This window comes from Acinonyx jubatus, chromosome A1 (genome assembly GCF_027475565.1).
Source record: "Acinonyx jubatus isolate Ajub_Pintada_27869175 chromosome A1, VMU_Ajub_asm_v1.0, whole genome shotgun sequence".
NCBI lineage: Eukaryota > Metazoa > Chordata > Mammalia > Carnivora > Felidae > Acinonyx > Acinonyx jubatus.
In genome coordinates, this window is record NC_069380.1 from 130506707 (window position 1) to 130525660 (window position 18954).

Consider the following 18954-nt stretch of genomic DNA (forward strand, 5'->3'; position numbering starts at 1 on the left):
AGTTTCATCTGTTTTAACCTTATATATAGTTTTGTATATAGCTGTATACCAAACATATATGTGTGTCCAGTTAATAAGAAAATGTATTTCCTATAATATGTCACTGTCCAAAGAGTTAAAAAAAACAAAAAACCACTGGGTTTGAATAAATGTCTAATAGCATTGTGCTCCATAAGCCCCCCAAAAGCCTACAGAATGTTTTTCCCTAGTTCTCAAGTAGCCAGCCTCTGCTACATAGAACAAGGCTATTTCATGTGAAAGAGTTATTTTATATTTAATAGTGAAACTGTATTAATAACTAATAGTCATTTAAACAGTATTCATGATTAATAGACAGTATTTCAAGCGCTTACTTGAATTTTGGTGTGCGGATGAACTGTAAGATTTAGAGATGTTCAGAGCAATGAGAACTGCTATAGTCAGAGTCTGATTACAGGGAAGGGGCACAGTCCTGTAACATCTTAATTTCTCTACCAAGAGTTCAACAGATTGTAGAACCTTGATTCCACAGAGGAAAGAATCTATACGTCAGAAAGCATGAATAGTACACACTTCTGAAGAAACAGGATCAGGAAACAGTTCCACCTGGAAAACCACTAGCTTTAATGTAGTCAAGGACCTTTCTGATTGGGAAGACTTATCAAATCTTCAGAGCTCATAGTACCTTACAAAAGAGCTTTAATTTTATTTAGTTGGTGTTTTTTAGTTTTTCTTTCAAGTGTAATTTTTTTTAAGAACCTTGGGAAATGTAGAAATTACAACCTGAGGAAAATTTATTATCTTACTTAGAAAATAAAAAATTTCCTAAGACTTCCTAAAATGAATGTGAAATCCAAGACCTTGGAAAATTATTTTGGATACTGTTTTATTGTGTAGATACCTAGATGTATTTTTAGAAAAAACATCATTCATCATGTGTCAATGAGGGATTAGTGTTTGCATATTTTTCTGAGTGAATGGAATTAGATTTAGATGTGAAAAGACTACAGTATCCTCAAAACAAATCTGTTCTCTGTACATTTTTCTTACAAACTCCACCCCCTTTCCTACAGGTTTCTAGCCTGTGTCTCATGACCTACCGTGACCATTTTAGCCACAATTTTTCTGTTGGGCTATTTTAACAACCTGCTAACAGGCTGCCAACAGATCTCTGTCGCTAATCTCAGATCCTGCCAATACATTCTGTGTGTGGCTTTTCTTAAACACAAACTTGATCATGTGTCAATCCCCTTCATAAAATTATTTAATGGCATCTCATTTCCTACAGGATGAAATCTTTTGCATGCCATACAAGGCCCAACGTGGCTAAACTTTGCCTGCCACACCAGTCTCATCTCTCATGGACTGTATGCTCCATATAGGCTAAACCTTTCCACACACCAAGCTCACCTCAGCTATTTCCCACCTCAGCTCTCGCTGTCACAACTTCCTGGAATGCCTTCTGTATGTGATGAATATTGCCTCAGTATTCAAGTTGCCGTTTAAGGTCCTTTCTCTAAAATGGCTTTTCTGATCTCTCCTTCATCACTAGACCAGTGGTTCCCAAGCTTTTCTGTACATTAGAATCATCTGGAAATTCCAACGCTCAGGAAGTGAAACCCAGGTGTCAGTACTTTCTGAAGCTCCCCGGATATCAGGTCAAGATGTTTTCAAAATTCACCTATATCTTCCTGGATTTATTTTATTTTTTTACTTTTATTTTTAATTGCTTAAGCCACCTGAAAATTATTTAGTCCATGATGTGGATTTAGTCCATGATGAGGATACAAGGTTTCTAATTTAGCAGGTGAAAGAGACAACCTACCAGTCATTAATACAACATGGTTGGGCACCTGGGTGGCTCAGTCGGTTAAGCGTCTGACTTCAGCTCAGGTCATGATCTCGCAGACTGTGAATTCGAGCCCTGCTTTGGGCTCTGTGCTGACAGCTCAGAGCCTGGAGCCTGCTTCAGATTCTGCGTCTCTCTCTCTCTCTCTGCCCCTCCCCTGCCCATGCTCTCTTTCTGTCTCAAAAATAAATAAAAACATAAAAAAAAAAAGATACAACATGGTATATATTCTCCTGAAGGTTTGAGGGAGCAAAAGCAAGGCAATTAAATCTAGATGGCAGCATTACCTCTAGATTCACAAACCCAAGTAGACTCATCAGTTATTTAGACCATTGGTCTCTAAAAATGTTTTATTGCACTGACACCATAAAGTTTTTTCTTTATTTTATTTTATTTTTAAGAGTTTTATTTAGATAGAGTTCACATACTGTACAATTCACCCATTTAAAGTATGTGATTCAATGACTTTTGGTATATTCATTAGGTATCTTCAACTATCAGCACAGTCAATTTTAGAACATTTTCATTATCTCAGAAGGAGACACTGTACCCTTTACTGTCTCCTGCTATAGACTCTGCCTTCCCTCCCCCAGCCCTGGGTAACCACTAATCTCCTTTATGCCTCTATAGATTTCTATGTTATAGACATTTCATATGAATGTGATTGGCTTCTTTCACTTAGCATATTTTCAGTGTTCTTCTGTGTTGTAGGATGTATCAAATACTTCATTCCCCATTATGGATAAATGATATTCCCTTTTATAGCTATACCACATGTTGTTTATCTCTTTGTCAACTGATGGACATTTGGGTTATAAAATAAATTTTAAGTGTATTTATGACTCATTTGTAGAGATTACTGAACATTATACTTACTATATATAACATACACAAAAAATAATAGTTTAATACAAATAGCATTCTTGGGGTGCCTGTTGGTAGAGCCTCTTGATCTCAGGGTCATGAGTTCAAGCCCCATGCTGGGCGTAAAGCTTACTTTAAAAATAAATAGATAAATAAATAAATGTATTACCATTAGAGATAGATAGATAGATAGATAGATAAAATAGCATTCTAACAGCTTCTTGTCACCTCTCGAGTGGGTCACTTTGTACACTAGAAACCTCTTACTTTTACAAATTTTGAAGCTACTGGTTCAGGTGAGTAAGTTAGTGGAATGAATGCATTCCAGACAGAGGATACAGTGCATGCAAATGCATGGAGATAAAAGAAAGCATGGCACCTTTTCTTATCTTGCAAGTTTTAAGTGTGGAACAGAGAGTGGGAAGGATATGGAATTTTTCATGCAGCCATTTTTACCCTCTCCCTTTACTATAACCATTTAGGCTTACCGACAAAACATCTATTTACTCTTGGAACACCTAAGAAAGAATAAAAGTTTTATTATACTATGTAAGTCTATATTTTTATTGTTATTATTTGGCAGTGTATATTAGACACTGTATTACTATATTTTCCCTCTAGAATCAACCTTACACTTTGGTCTCCTTTCAGATAAAGCCAACCAAGAATTAGCATCAGTTTCCTTTTCACCACTTTTTTCTGTGTTTTTGTTTGTTTGTTTGTTTGTTTGTTTGTTTTAATATCTTAGTTGCAGTATTACTGTGATGTGAGGAGACTGGCTTGAGTCAGTGATACAAAAACAACATCAAAAATAAATCCTCTGTACTCTCCCTTCCTTAAAACCCACGGAGAAGTCCCTTACACTTTATTCCACACCATGATAAGTTGCCATATGAGGCATATATAGAAGAATAATTATGTTTTTTCTTACTGATTTGATTGTAGTTGAAGAGAAAATGGTTGCAGTATTTACGCTACCACAGCCAAGGACTTTGCTGGTCTGTGGTATCTTGTGAAGATGCTAGGCAGACTACTGGGATAGAATCCAGTCAACTCAGTTTCTCAGAAATATTTCTCAAGGTTGGCTTGCTTATTTTTCTATTATTCATACTTTTACTGTTTTGGATAGTTTAACAGTGTATCATACTAATTAATTCACTACCTTAAATGCCTTTAAGGAAATAGTAATTAACACTGAATTTACCATCTAAGAAAATAAAGACAAAGCATTTGTGAAGCCAACTCAAGCCTTCACTCCAGTGAGTGATGAAGCTGAGAATAGAATGTGAAGTTGCTAACTCAAAATATTGAACCCAGTCCATTCAATGTGTTGGCTTTGTTTTGTGACTAAGCCAAAGGTTTTTTTAAAAAATTAATCAGTGAGAATGTGTCTCTAATTATGTTCTAATCCAAAATAAGAGGGTGAGAAATTTTTCACTTCACCAAGAAAAAAAATATAAGATTGCTTTAGTGTAATGATTTTAGCTTATGAAATTAATAAGACAAATAAGCCAAATAATCCTTCTTTATTAAAAGATTAATTAATGCCATTTCAAAGCTCAGGCACTTTAAAAAATAATTTTTTTTTTCTTTTCCCTAGCACATGTGTTTTTGTAATATAGAGTTCAGAGACTAACTTTAGTTAATATATCATCTTAATGTATTTCTATTGTTTCCTGATCATGTTTTGGCTGCCAGTACCACATAAGAAATGTTTAGGCGTGCCTGGGTGGCTCAGTTAGTTAAATGTCTGACTCTTGACTTCAGCTTAGGTCATGATCTCACAGTCGTGAGATCTGTGTAGGGCTCTGTGCTGGCCGTGGAGCCTGCTTAAAATTCTCTCCCTCTCTTTCTGCCCCTCTCTTCCCCACCCCACTCGTGCGCTCTTTCTCTCTCTCTCTCTCTCTCTCTCTCTCTCAATGAATAAATAAACAAACAAACAAACAAACAAATAAATAAATAAATAAATATTACTTAGAAAAAGCAATGTTAGGAGACATTAAGGCTAAGGTGGCACTTGATGACTGCAGCTTTTCAAGGTTCGGGACAAGGAAGGCCAGTTATTCAGACTACCCTGCTTTGTCCCTACTTTCTCCCCACTCTCTCTTCCAATTACTTTCTCTAGAAATCCACTTCACTCTCAAAAATCGTCTTCCTTTTTAAAAAATATCTTAATTAACTCATTTAAATAATCTCTTTCAAGACTCTGAAAATTTACGGACACTGTTCAAATTCTCTAGACATAAAATGGTGAAAAAAAAAAGTTCCTGCCCTCTAGGAACTCACATTCTTGGGTCTGCTTTTGGTACTCATGTCAGCCGGAGCTCACAGGTATTCATTCATCATATACTTTTCCAAACTTCAGCTTTTTTCAGAAGGTTAGGACTTTCCAGGGGCAGTTCCTTCCCTGTTGTATTTAAATGAGTTATTCTGCATAAAGCACTTAGAATACTCACTGGCACATGGAGAGCCCTATTTGTACAAGTGTTCCGTGTTTCATCCTACCAGTATGCCAGCAGATGGTGCTTCTTCTTTTTTTCTTTTTTAAGATTTTATTTTTTTTAAGTAATCGCTACACCCAACGTGGGGCTCAGACTCACAACCCCAAGGTCAAGAGTCGCATGCTCCACCAACTGAGCCAGACAGACACCCCAGATAGTGCTTATTCTTCAGCAAATTCAAAATTATAGGTAAGCCTCATGATAAGAATGTTACATTTGAACATCTAAACTTATGGAAATATAACTCAATTGTTTTGATAATTTGCTTCACAAAAGGATTTTCCACATTTCTTCCAACTGTAAATATTACTGGTGCTTTGAAAATATGATTTAATATACAGAAATATTTGTTATTCAAATAAATATGTTAATGAGGCGCGTGGGTGGCTCAGTTGGTTAAGCATCCAACTTCGGCTCCAGTCATGATCTCACAGTTCGTGGGTTTGAGCCCCGTGTCGGGCTGTGTGCTGAAAGCTCAGAGCCTGAAGCCTGCTTCGGATTCTGTGTCTCCCTCTCTCTTTCTGCCCCTCCCCTGCTCGCACTCTGTCTTTCTGTCTGTCTGTCTCTCTCTCTCTCTCTCAAAATAAATAAACATTAAAAAACAAAAACAAATAGGCTAATAACGTGAAAACTATTATATCTACTCCTTGCTTCTTCAAATGAGATTTAATCTTTTGAAGGGAGCCATAGCTATAAAGTAGCTTACAGACATAAAATATGGTGCCCTATTTTCAGTGCCAAATAATAATACCTCATATTTGTAGAACATGACCAGTTATAAAGTCTTGTCACATGCCTCATTACATTTAATTCTGTAACAGTCCTTAGAAGTAGATTGAACAAGTATTATACTTCTCATTTTGCAAATGAAGAAGCCTAAGCATTAAAAACATTTAATACTCATCCTAAATGAAACAATTTGAGGAGTCAGAACTTCTGTCCAATATTCTTTCCACTCTACAACTGCAATTCATTGTTTCCTTAAAAAATAAAATAAGCCACAAGCAAAATGACCTGTTAGCTGGAAGCCAGAATCAACTGGCTCAGCTGAGGGCTGGCTTACAGTTCACATCATTACCAGTAAGACTGAGAAAGGTGAGCCCCCCCATCCAACTCACACTCCAGCCTCAAGTTCCAGAAAGCATATCTGAACACAGGTCTACTTCAGATGAAGTATAACGTGATGACCTTTGTCCTTCCCTCACCTCATCTCAAAATTTAGCTTGTTAGAGATAACATTTAAGATGAGGATTGAGGAAGAGGGGTGAAATCTGAGCCAGAATTAGTGTACCAATAGTAGAGAATGTGGTGTAGGCAGGTTCAAAAGGGCTGAGACAGGGGCACTTAGAATACTGACTGGCACATTTTCAGAAAACCTTATTTGTACAAGTGTTCTACAGATAGGTGATAAGAGTGGCAGAACATTTACCATCCTACCAGTATGCCAGCAGGTAGTGCTTCTTCTTTTTCTTTTTTTTTTTAAGATTTTATTTTTTTTAAGTAGTCTCTACACCCAACATGGAGCTCAAACTCACAACCCTGAGATCAAGAGTCATGTGATCCACCAACTGAGCCAGACAGGTATCCTAGATAGTGCTTATTCTTTAGCAAATTCAGAATTACAGGTAAAAAGTGCAGCCAGAAACAACTGGGCATGGTGCTTTTAAGTAATTGCACATTTTTCACATTTAAATTAGAATATTCTGATAGATATAGAAAAGTCATTTTATCAGGGTATTTTTCAGAGTTCCTTCCTAAACTAATTAGGGGAAAATCCCAACGAGATTTTGGGAGTCAGTCTCTCTCTGTCTCTCTCTTACTTACTTGCTTTTGTCCTCTTGTTCACTGAACTACTGAGGCGGGCATTGTTTTCATTAACAGAAGTGTAGGCATGAGGCAACTTGGAACTCTATCCTCTGTTTTATCAACTAACTCAAACTAGTATCATAATAAGAAAATACTCTTTAATTTTTTTTTTTTTTTTTTTTTAAGAAATGAGTTCAAACAACATACCAATCCAGGGTGTTCAACCCACTTCGTTTACTTTTACAAAAGGCTCATAAATACTTGTAAATGATTTCCTTTCAGTATAGACCTGCAAGATATGTATTATGGCTGCTCTATTGCTTACCAAAAAAAAGTATGTGCGTGATCAGATTTTTATCTTATTTTCCTTATTCTCATCTTATTCCCCCGTTCTTCACTTTCAGAGAACATTTTTCCTCATCCTCTTGTGCATCCTGCACTACGTTGCCTTCCTGCTTTGGTAGTGATGTCTCTTCTACCTGCTGTGGCTAAATCTTATTGCTCCTACAAGGCCCAGTTATGCTGCCACTTCCTCCTCTCAACTTTCCCTCTGTCATCCCTGCATGAATTGCCTAAGTACTTTATCAGGACCTCTCTTATGTCATTTGTACCACCACACGGTTGAAGATATATCTTACCCCTTTTCCAGCCTATGAGCTCCTTAATGTCAGGAACCGTCTATGATTCACTCACTCCCATAGGCACTAGTGCTCCCCTCCTTTCCCATAACTGCTCGCCGTGTAATAGAATAAAAACAGCCATGGGCTTTGAAGTCTGACAGCTCTGATTTCAAATCCTTGGTCTATCATTTATTAGCCATATAACCTTGGGCAAGACACTTAACCTCTCTGAACCTCTGTTTCCTCAAGCATAAAATTGAGATGATGATACCTCTTCTGTTGTTCCAGCATTAAGTGAGAAAGCAGGCTCAGATTTTTTAGCCTTGTATCTCAGACATGCTAGGGCCTCAAAAGTGGTAGGAGTGCTAGTAGCAGTGGTCCCAACTTGTATTTTAGAGGTCATTTTGCTGCTTCAGTTTCCTTAGTCACATAGGGGATAAAAAAAAATCCCATGCCGAACCACACATGCAAGCATTTAAGGATTATTTTGAACTGGTCTGTAAACTCTTGCAACTACTCAGGGAAAAGTACCTCATGAATTTACTACAAAACAATAGAACCCCCCTTTAAGTGCTATTAGAAATGTAGATATTCTGCAGTGTTTAATTTGCTAGGGGTAATCACAGCCTCGGGCAACTGTAGATAGCAGTGCTTTCTTTAGTATCCTCCCTGACTGGTTTCATGAAATCTTTTTATCTTGAAGACTTTTGTATTTTTGTTTTTCTTCTTGCTACAACAAAGAGTATAAAATTTGTAGTTTCCATATCCAGAATGACAGTGCAACGTAGGGATATTATCAAAATGGCCACCAAAACGCAAGAATTGTGGGTCACACCATCTGGAGATGTACAAAGTGTGCTCGGTTGAGAGACCTGGGGACAAAAATCAATCAATCTTTGTGCTAGTACTGGGGTCCAGCTGAGGAAGAATGAGGTAAATTTTAACAGAAACAACAGACTAGAGCTGACGGGTGGAAAGCTGGAACGCCAGAAGAAAAGCCTTTCGTGTCCCTCAGTAATTCTCAGTAATCATTTTATAATTGTTTTTTGTGATCATTATTAAGAAAAATGGAGAAACATCAGATAAAAAGCTTATCAGATAGAGTCTGTGTAATAAAAAAAGAAGTATTAGTAGAAGATAAGACAAGCTCACAATTTCATGTTTTAGTGTTCAGAACCTGTCTTTACTGGTAAGAGCTCTCTTCACCTCTTAATTTGTTAGATAAGTTCATTTAATTCATTTGAATTGATTTTTAGTTTAATATTTTGTGGTAACTAATTTATGTGTTATTATGTAAGTTATTACCAACATGACTGCTATTTGAATTATAAACTCAACAAAGCAAGGCCACCTGGATGGATGAGTCGGTTAAGCGTCCAACTTCTGCTCAGGTCATGATGTCTCCATTCATAAGTTTGAGCCCCACATTGTGCTCTGTGCTGACAGTTCAGAGCCTGGACCCTGACTGCTTTGGATTCTTTGTCTCCCTCTCTCTGCCCCTCCCCCATTCATGCTGTGTCTCTCTGTGTCTCAAAAATAAATAAAAATTAAAAAAAAAAAATTAAAAAAAAAAAACAAAGCAACACACTTAGGGAAATAAAAGGTAAAATTTTGTATTTGGATAGCACTGGGGCATTAAAACAAGTTTTCAAAATTTTCTAGTATCTTCGGTACCTGGGTGGCCCAGTTGGTTACGTGACCAACTCTTGATTTCAGTTCAGGTCATGATTTCATGGTCTCATGATCTCTCAGCCCATGTGGGGCTCAGTGCAGAGTGTCGAGCCAGCTTGATAGTCTCCCTCTCTTCCTCTCTGCCCCTTTCCCACTCACACTCTCTCTTTCTCTCTCAAAATAAATAAATAAACTTTTAAAAACTTAATTTAATTTTAAGATTCAAATTTGTTGGGGCACTGGGTGGCTCAGTCAGTTAAGCTTCCGACCTCGGCTCAGGGTCATGATCTCACAGATCATGGGTTCAAGCCCCACACTGGGGTCTGTGCTGACAGCTCAGAGCCTGGAGCCTGCTTTGGATTCTGTGTCTCCCTCTCTCTCTCTGCCCTTCCCCAGCTCGTGCTCTGTCTCTCTCTCTCAAAAACAAATAAATGTAAAAAAAAATTCTAATATCTTTTTTTTTAATTTTTTTAAAGTTTATTTCTTTTTGAGAGATGGAGAGAGATAGAGTGTGAGCTGGAGAGGGGCAGAGAGAAAGGGAGACACAGAACTCAAAGCAGGCTCCAGGCTCTGAGCTGTCAGCAGAGCCTGATGCGGGGCTCGAACTCAGGAACTGTGAGATCATGACCTGAGCCAAAGTTGGAGGCTCAACCAACTGAGCCACCCAGGTGCCCCTAAAGATTCTAATATCTTAAGGTAAAATAACAAAAATTAAAATTAAGAAGACTCCTAATTAGAGGGGTGCCTGAGTGGCTTAGTCAGTTGAGCATCTGACTCTTCATTTCAGCTCTGGTCATGAGTCCCAAGGTTGTGGGATCAAGCCCCATGTTGGGGTCTGTGCTGAGCATGGAGCCTGGTTGGGATTCTCCCTCTCCTCCTCTCCCCTGCTCACACTCTCTGTCTCTAAAAAACTAAACCAAAACCAAAAGACTCCTAATTAGAGAATTAAATCTATATTGGAGATTCATGCCATTTTATAAATGGTCACACTGTAGTATAAAGGTATATAATTTCAAAGTGACTATTAGATTGTAATGAAATACATCTGTGGTGATTACACATTCCAAAAAGAAAGTACACATAGTAGTATAGAGAGAGAGGAAACAACATTGAGTGATCAGAAAATCTGGTTTCTGATTTTCCAAGCTTAACACAATCATTTGACCTCTCTGAACCTCAGTTTTTTCATCTGTAAAGGAGCTGGTTATTGCTGCCTAAAAACTTCATAGTACTAATATTTTGTGTTGTGATACTGGACATATTCCTTTTGTACTGAATTTAAAAATTAAGATTTAGTAGGGGTGCTTGGGTCACTCATTCGGTTAAGCATCCGAGTCTTGATTTCGGTCAGGTCATGATCTCACAGTTGTGAGACTGAGCCCCAAGTTGTGCTCTGTGCTGGGAGTGGAGTCTGCTCAAGATTTCTCTCTCCCTCTGCTCCTTCCCTGCTTGCACTCTCACTCTCTTTCAAAAAAAATCAAGATTACGTAGCCAGTAGACTAAGTATACAGAACCGCTAGATATGAACTTCCATTTATTCATAGGCTACCCCTGTTAGAAATGTTTAATGGAGTGGGGGTGCCTGGGTGGCTCAGTTGAGCCTCTGACTCTTGCTTTCAGCTCAGGTCATGATCTCACCATTTGTGAGATTGAGCCCCACATCAAACTCTGCACTGACAGCAGGGAGCCTATGTGGGATTCTCTCTCTCCCTTTCTCTCTGTTCCTCCCCCATACATGCTTGTCCTCTCTCTCAAAACAAATAAATAAACATTAAAAAAAGAAATGTTTAATGGAAAATGCAGGCTGAAAATCAGCATTTTTGTATTTATATTCCAGAATGGAATACAGTTTGAAAATCTGGATTAATTTAATTGGATTATAACTTGTTACCTTCACATTTCTCGAATCAGCTAGTAGAAAAACACAGCTACTAGAAAATATTGTGTATTACTTTATTTTGAGGATTATTTTAAGCCTAAAATAACATGAAGCATTGAAATTAGGATGAACAACAGGGAAAGAAAAATAAAAACTTCATCTAAATGGAGACTGAATTCCATTTAATCACTGTTCAGTGTTGAAGCATATGTCAGTGTTCGGTGTTCAAGGATACTTCAGGTGATGTCCCTGAATTATTCAACCACTTTGACTTATCTTTATGAAACTATAGGCTTATTTTGACCACCAGATGGAGCCAGTATTGTTCAATTTGTAACACAAAAATATGCTGAAAATAAAAAGTAGTTAAATAAAATGAATAAATCATAATTTTTTTATTTTAGCTCACAGTACAGAAAGACACTAGACTTTTAGCTAGTCTTCCCCTAAATTCTGTCTAATCTTTGTAAATGTGCACCCTCCCTCTATTAAATAATTTCTTAATTCTGAATAATTTTCATTTGGGTAGTTTCATTGGAAGAGAGACCACTTTTCTTCTTATTCACTTTTCAAAGACATCATCTAAGTAACCTTTAATTATCTTTAAAACATAATTAGTACAAATCTAACGTCTTGTCATTCAATAAGTACTATGGATTATAATTATGAAAAGTGATAATAAAAAATATACTATATGTAGGCCCTCACCTTAATGTCACAGAATACCCCCATTACTGTCCTTTTCATAATGGATTTTCCTAATAAAACAAACCAAAAAATAGGCATTCTGGCTGGGGGCAGGATATACAGTTCATCCCCAGTAGCTCCTCAAGCAGATGGTAAAGCTGCAGTGAATGGGTACAACTCTTAACACAGAAAGCTCAGTGTTCAGGGACCTTAGTCAGAGGTAACTTACAACTACCTTAAAGTTGACTTGTACTCCTCTTATGTCTGTTTAATACATGTGAGAAATTATTTATCTGTAACTCAACTTAGTTCAACAACTATCTATTGAAAAAGTATTTGTATGCTAGGGGTCCTAACACACTACAGACCCCTCAGGGAGCCATTCCGTCATGCAAGAGCAATAAGGCAACTAGGGACACTGGGAACTTAAGGCCTAAAGAGGATCAAATTGTTCATTTGTCCATTCAGCTACTATTTATTGAGTCCACGCTTTATGCAAGACATATGCTAGACTCCAAAAAGGGGACAATTCCTGCCATGTGTGTTTGTAGCCAAGGGGCAATACAGAAAAAGAAGCGGTTATGATATAGTGTTTAAATTGTTCGAAGGCTGAAATGAGGGGAAAATATGATTAATTAAGGATTATCAAGAAAAAGCCATAAAGGATTCTTCTTAGGTGGAAATTATTTACATAAACCCACTGTTTGGCAGACTGTACTTCCCATTTATTATGGTCTGAGAGGAATTTAGAACCTTTTTTTGGCAGGATTTTATTTCATCGGACACATCCAACTGGTGACCTGATGCCTTTTTGTGTCAAATTGGAGTATTTTCTATGTTTTCTTGTACGTCAAACATGAAGAAGAAATAACCAAGCTGGTTAAGAACTTGTCATTTAGAGCCAGACTACATGGGTTTATATTCTCATGTTTATAGTCCCTTACATAAGTTATTTAACCTCTTACTACCTTAGTTTCCTTATCAGCAAAATAAGGCTAACAGTATGCCTCCTTCATTGGGTCGGTTATTAGGATTAACCAAGTAATTCAGGTACTGGTATCTGGCACATAGCGAGTACTTAAAATGTTAGCTATATTCAAGTCTGTTACATTTCCTAGAATTAATTTAAGAATGGGTATATATAAAATTTGATTAAAAAACATATTTTTTAGCTTCCAGGAACTATGATGAGATACAACTAGGTATCACCAGCATTGATATATTCTATATCCATTAAAGTCTACCCCCTTTTGTTTCCAAATGCTGTTTACTATTAGCAGTAATATATTACCTTTATTTGTATAAAAGTTTTCATTTATTATGGGAATTTTTCAAAAATTTCCTTGAAGTACTAGATCCAGATATATTTAAAATAATTTATAAGCAGCCTTACTAACAGTTTCTGACACTGTTTCTGATCATTTGATAAGCTTTTTTTAAAATGAATGAATGTACAGCTACTTGGAGCTGTTAGCTCCTTGAGCTCTAGTCCTGAGACAGGGGATGGAATGAGCTCTTTATCTATCTATAAAATGAGATTTGTAGATGGATACCACTGGTTCTTCAGCTAAGTAACCGCAGTTGACTGACTAGTCACCATTCCTTTATGTTCAGAACAAAAAGGTTTCACAAAAGAAATTCAAGTGGAGCAAGGATTAAGTTTCTGACTAGCCCTCAGGGGAAGGCTTAGAGGCATTTTTTATAACATGCAGGAACTGAAGTACAGTACTTAACTTAGATCGTCACCTTCACTAAGAGTCAGAACACAAGTTTTAGCCCAGGCTCTGCTGCTGATCTCCCTGGGAGACTGGCTGCGTAACTTCACTTACATTAACATTGGTTACCTCACCTATAAAGGGAGAAGTTAGATGAGAAGATCCTCAAAGCAACTTCCAGCTCTGGTGCTCTAGTAAACTGATGCTCCAGTACTAAACTGATGGTTACGGTGATGTTGGACACTCTCCTCACCAAAATGTTTCATGTATATTACCTAGTTTTATCTCAGAGACAGCAAAGATATTTTATTCTAACACTACAACATAGGTAAGCTTTAAGCCCTCTAAGGAATAAGCAATTTGATACTAAAAATCAGTAACTTGATTTCTTAACTATTTCACATATCTTACGTGAATTTTTTATGTTTTATCTTACGTTCATTTTACCTTTTCCATTACATTATAGAATGAAAAGCTTGTTATCATTTATGTTTTAAATATCTTTTATAGCATTTCTCAGAATGCCCACCATGTTAGAGACACTTAGGAAAATTTTGTTTTCCGGATTGAAGTTTTAATTGAACTCAGTAGGGCACAGCGTTGGCCTTTCATATCATACCTGGGCTCAAATCCCAGCTTTACCATATTCTAATTCCTGTTTCCTCATATGGTTTATAGACACTTCATAATCAAAGCATCTTAGCATGGTGCCTAACTATAGCCTTTAGTAAATGTTCTTTTTCCCCACTATTCTTTATTCCTATTTTTCAGCATGTTTTGTAGAAATTTCAGTTAATGACAAATAGTCATCATACTATGTCATTATTATTTATGACTTATCATCCACTGTATATTGAGATTTATAAGAAAAGTAAAAGAACAGTCTGTACTTAGAGAAACTAAATTTTTCAAACTCCTCATGTATTTTATTAGCCAGTTTTATGTCACTAAAATCATCCAGTCACTTATTCAATTTTTGTTTATTCAGGGGGATTCAAGCACATGAGAAATGAATGTGCTACTTCCTGTTCTGGCAACATGGACTGAGCACAGAACTTCCTTCTTCTTCAAATATATAGAAACACTGGATAAAATATGATCAAGCCCAATTTAAATACTTAGCTAAGCTTGTATCTCAGAGAGAGAGAAGATAAGAAAAAAAGAAAAGCCCTGGGTACTAGAAACAAAGGGGAGGTGTAACCAGAGCATTAAGTGGGCAAGCTGATAGTGTAGTTGCTCGGGGGCATATTGGAACCAGATGTAGGCTCTACTAGCTAGAAAGTGGGGTTTTTATCTAAGACATGGACAGCAATGTGGCCTTGGGTCAAGAGAAATGGGAACTAGAAAAACTGTCCACCTGGTCAGGAAGGCCACAATGAAGCTTATCATTTTTCAGAGCTACCTGTGGGAGGAGTCTCACAAAAAATTAAAACTCTAAACCTCTACCAGGCATGGCTACAAAGTTTGAGTACACACTAGCTATATGGTACAGGAATCCTAAGCCAAGAAATTAATTTAAAAAAGAATGACTTCAGACCAATGGAACCCCTAAATTGCCCCCTAAATTGTAGAAACAAATGTGAAAGTTCTCTGTAGAAATTCTTACACAATCCTGCGGTGCCTAGGATTCCTATGGAGCATGATGGAGATGAAGCTCTAGCTCAAGATAAACTCACAATCAAAAATTAGAAAACACAGAGAGAAATGATAAGCCTAAGAAGAGAGAAAGAAGACATAACAGAAAGATACCCAAGAAGAATCTGAAAGATACAATATAACAAGTGTATTTTAAATAATTAAAAGAGATTTTTAAATCATGAAATATCATAATAAAAGACTAAGGCTATCACTGGGGCTCTTGGGTTACTTAGTCGGTTAAGTGTCTGACTCTGGATTTCGGCTCAGGTCATGATCTCATGGTTCATGAAATCGAGCCCCACGTTGGGCTCCATGCTGACAGCACAAAACCTGCTTGGGATTCTCTCTCTCCTTCTCTCTCTCTGCCCCTCCCCTGCTCACGTGCTCACTCTCTCTCTCTCAAAATACATAAATAAACTTAAAAAAAGAAAATACTAAGGCTATCAAAAGAGCAGGTGAATTTGAAGAACAAAATAGAATATCTAAAAAATACATATATAATTATTAAAATCAATGGCTCAGTTTATGTCTTAAAACTAAAAACTTAAAATAGTTTATGTCTTAGATACAACTAAACAAAGAATTAGTGAACTGAAATATAAAACTAAGGAAATTATTCAGAGTATACCACTGGCAAATCAAAATGAAAAATTAACGTTCTGTGATTATTCATAGTTGATCATATTATAAAGAGAAGTACTTTATAGTAATGTGATATAGTCAGGAAATATAAGAGTTGACCAGATTTTCCACACAGTTGGGTTTGTGCAGCAAATGTTACTGTGTTAGAAAATCTCTTATCAGTTGCATTTCTATACACCAATAATGAAGCAACAGAAAGAGATATCAAGGAATAGATCCCATTTAAAATTGTACCAAGAATCATAAAATACCAGGAATATACCTAACCAAATAGGTAGAAAATCTGTACACTGAAAACTAGAGAAAGCTTATGAAAGAAATTAAAGAAGACACAAACGAATGCAAGAACATTTCATGCTCAGGGAAGAGAAGAACAAATATTGTTAAAATGTTGATACTACCCAAAGCAATCTATACATCCAATGCAATCCCAATAAAAATAATACCAGCATTCTTCACAGAGCTAGAACAAATGATCCTAAAATTTGTATGGAACCACAAAAGACCCTGAATAGCCAAAGTAATATTGAAAATGAAAACCAAACCTGGAGGCATCACAATCCTGGACTTCACACTCTATTACAAAGCTGTAATCATCAAGACAGTATGGTATTGGCACAAAAAGAGACACATAGACCAATGGAATAGAATAGAGAAACCAGAAATGGACCTACAAATGTATGGCCAACTGATCTTTGACAAAGCAGGAAAAAGTATCCAATGGAAAAAAGACAGTCTCTTTATCAAATGGATAGGAAAACTGGACAGTGACATGCAGAAAAATGAAACTGGACCACTCTCTTACACCGTACACAAAAATAAATTCAAAATAGATAAAGACCTAAATGTAACACAGAAACCATCAAAATCCTAGAAAACAGGCAACAACTTCTTTGATCTTGCCCACAGCATCTTCTTACATGTCTTCGAAGACAAGGGAAATAAAAGCAAAAATGAACTATTGGGACTTCATCAAGGTAAAAAGCTTCTGCACAGCTAAGGAAACAATCAACAAAACTAAAAGGCAACCAACAGAATGGGAGAAGATGTTTGCAAATGACATATCAGATAAAGGGTTAGTATCAAAAATCTACAAAGAACTTAACAAACTCAACACCTGGAAAACAAATTATCCAGTGAAGAAATGGGCAGAAGATATGAGTAGACACTTTTCCAAAGACATCCAGATGACCAACAGACACATGAAAAGATGCTCAATAGTGTAACCATAAGGGAAATACAAATCAAAACCACTTTGAGATACCACCTCATACCAGTCAGAGTGGGTAAAATTAACAACTCAGGAAACAACCGATGTTGTTGAGGATGTGGAGAAAGGGGAACCCTCTTGCACTGTTGGTGGAAATGCAAACTGGTGGAGCCACTCTGGAAAACAGTGTGGAAGTTCCTCAAAAAATTAAAAATAGAATTACTCTACAACCCAGCAATAGCACTACTAGTAATTTATCCAAAGGACACAAGAGTACTGATTCATAGGGGCACATGTACCCCAATGTTTATAGCAGTGGTATGAACAATAGCCAAATTATGGAAAAAATCCAAATGTCCATCAATGGATGAATGGATAAAGATGATGTGTATACACACACACACACACACACACACACACACACACACACACACACACACAATGGAATACCACTCGGTGGTAAAGAAAGAATGAAATCTTGCTGTTTGCAACAACATGGATGGAACTGGAGTGTATTATCCTAAGTGAAATAAGTCAGTCAGAAAAAGACAGTTATCCTGTTATCACTCACATGTGGAATTTGAGAAACTTAACAGAATACCATAGGAGAAGGGAAGGAAAAATAAGTTACAGAGAGGGAAGCAAACCATAAGAGACTCTTAAATTTGTTCTCTGTAAAACAAACTGAGAGCTGATGGGGGTGGAGGGTTGGGGAGGGACAGGGAAAATGGGTGATGAGCACTGAGCAAGGCACTTGTTGGGATGAGCACTGGGTGTTGTATGTAAGTGATGAACCATGGGTATCTATTCCTGAAGCCAAGACTATACTGTATATACACTCTATGTTCACTAACTTGACAATAAATTATTTAAAAAAATGGGGAGCCTGGGTGGCTCGGTCAGTTGGGCGTCTGACTTCGGCTCAGGTCATGATCTTGCTTGGTTTGTGAGTTCAAGTCCCGCATCAGGCTCTGTGCTGACAGCTCGGAGCCTGGAGCCCCCTTCAGATTCTGTGTCTCCTCTCTCTGCCCCTCCCATGCTCATGCTCTGTCTCTCTGTCTCTCAATAATAAATAAATGTTAAAAATAAAAAATAAAAATAAATAAGTAAAATAAAATATTTTTTAAAAAGATGTGAAATAAAAGTATGTTGATATAGTCAAAAAAAAAAAAAGAAAAAATCTCTTGAACAAAATAGCTAATTGTTAATACACTGCATGTTAATAACATTCTTAAAACTCTATAACAAAAAAGCAAGCAGCAAACCAAGATTTGAGTAGAAAGATAACTTGCATTCTTGATTACATCAGCTCCTCTTGGTTTACCAGCCAAAAATAATAAGAGATAGGTTGTTGAGTGTTTGTTTTAAGTCACAAATTTTCATTAATTTGTGTGCATGTAAGTTAATGTAAAAAAAAATTTTTTTTTTTTAGGCAAAACTCTGTTCTGTAAACCCAGATGTTAACTAATCTTCATAGGGAATTATTGCAGGATCAAATCTATAAATTGGTTTTCTAATTTCTAACTTAGTAACAATTATTTTTATCTGCTTCTGATTACTGTCCTGAGTTATTTGCTAGATATGTTAATTTTTTATGATGACATCAAATTGAACTTGTGTATTTGTTGTTGTTATTGTTGTTTTAACTGGGGAACAAAAGTGGTAGGTAATTGGAAAATCAACCAATACTGGAAGATTATATAAGGCAGGAGAATAATGTAAAATGGCATTGCTGAATTTTAGGAAAATCTTAATTATTTTTAAAGTGAGATAGCTAATTTTATAGTCAAACAAGTGAGAACTACAATAGTACAATATATAATGAAGATGTTTATAAAATTGGTTGATAAATTAACACCAGTCACTTTCTAGTGTAGGTAATAGTTGTGGAGC

General features: G+C 36.6%; 1 protein-coding gene and 1 long non-coding RNA gene across 3 annotated transcripts in view; one reads left to right on the forward strand and one right to left on the reverse strand.

Annotated features, from left to right (window-relative positions):
* CWC27 (CWC27 spliceosome associated cyclophilin) overlaps nt 1-18954 on the forward strand; it is a 190808-nt gene that overhangs the window by 138359 nt on the left and 33495 nt on the right. The window lies entirely within an intron of this gene.
* LOC128315793 (uncharacterized) overlaps nt 1-18954 on the reverse strand; it is a 106975-nt gene that overhangs the window by 36239 nt on the left and 51782 nt on the right. The window lies entirely within an intron of this gene.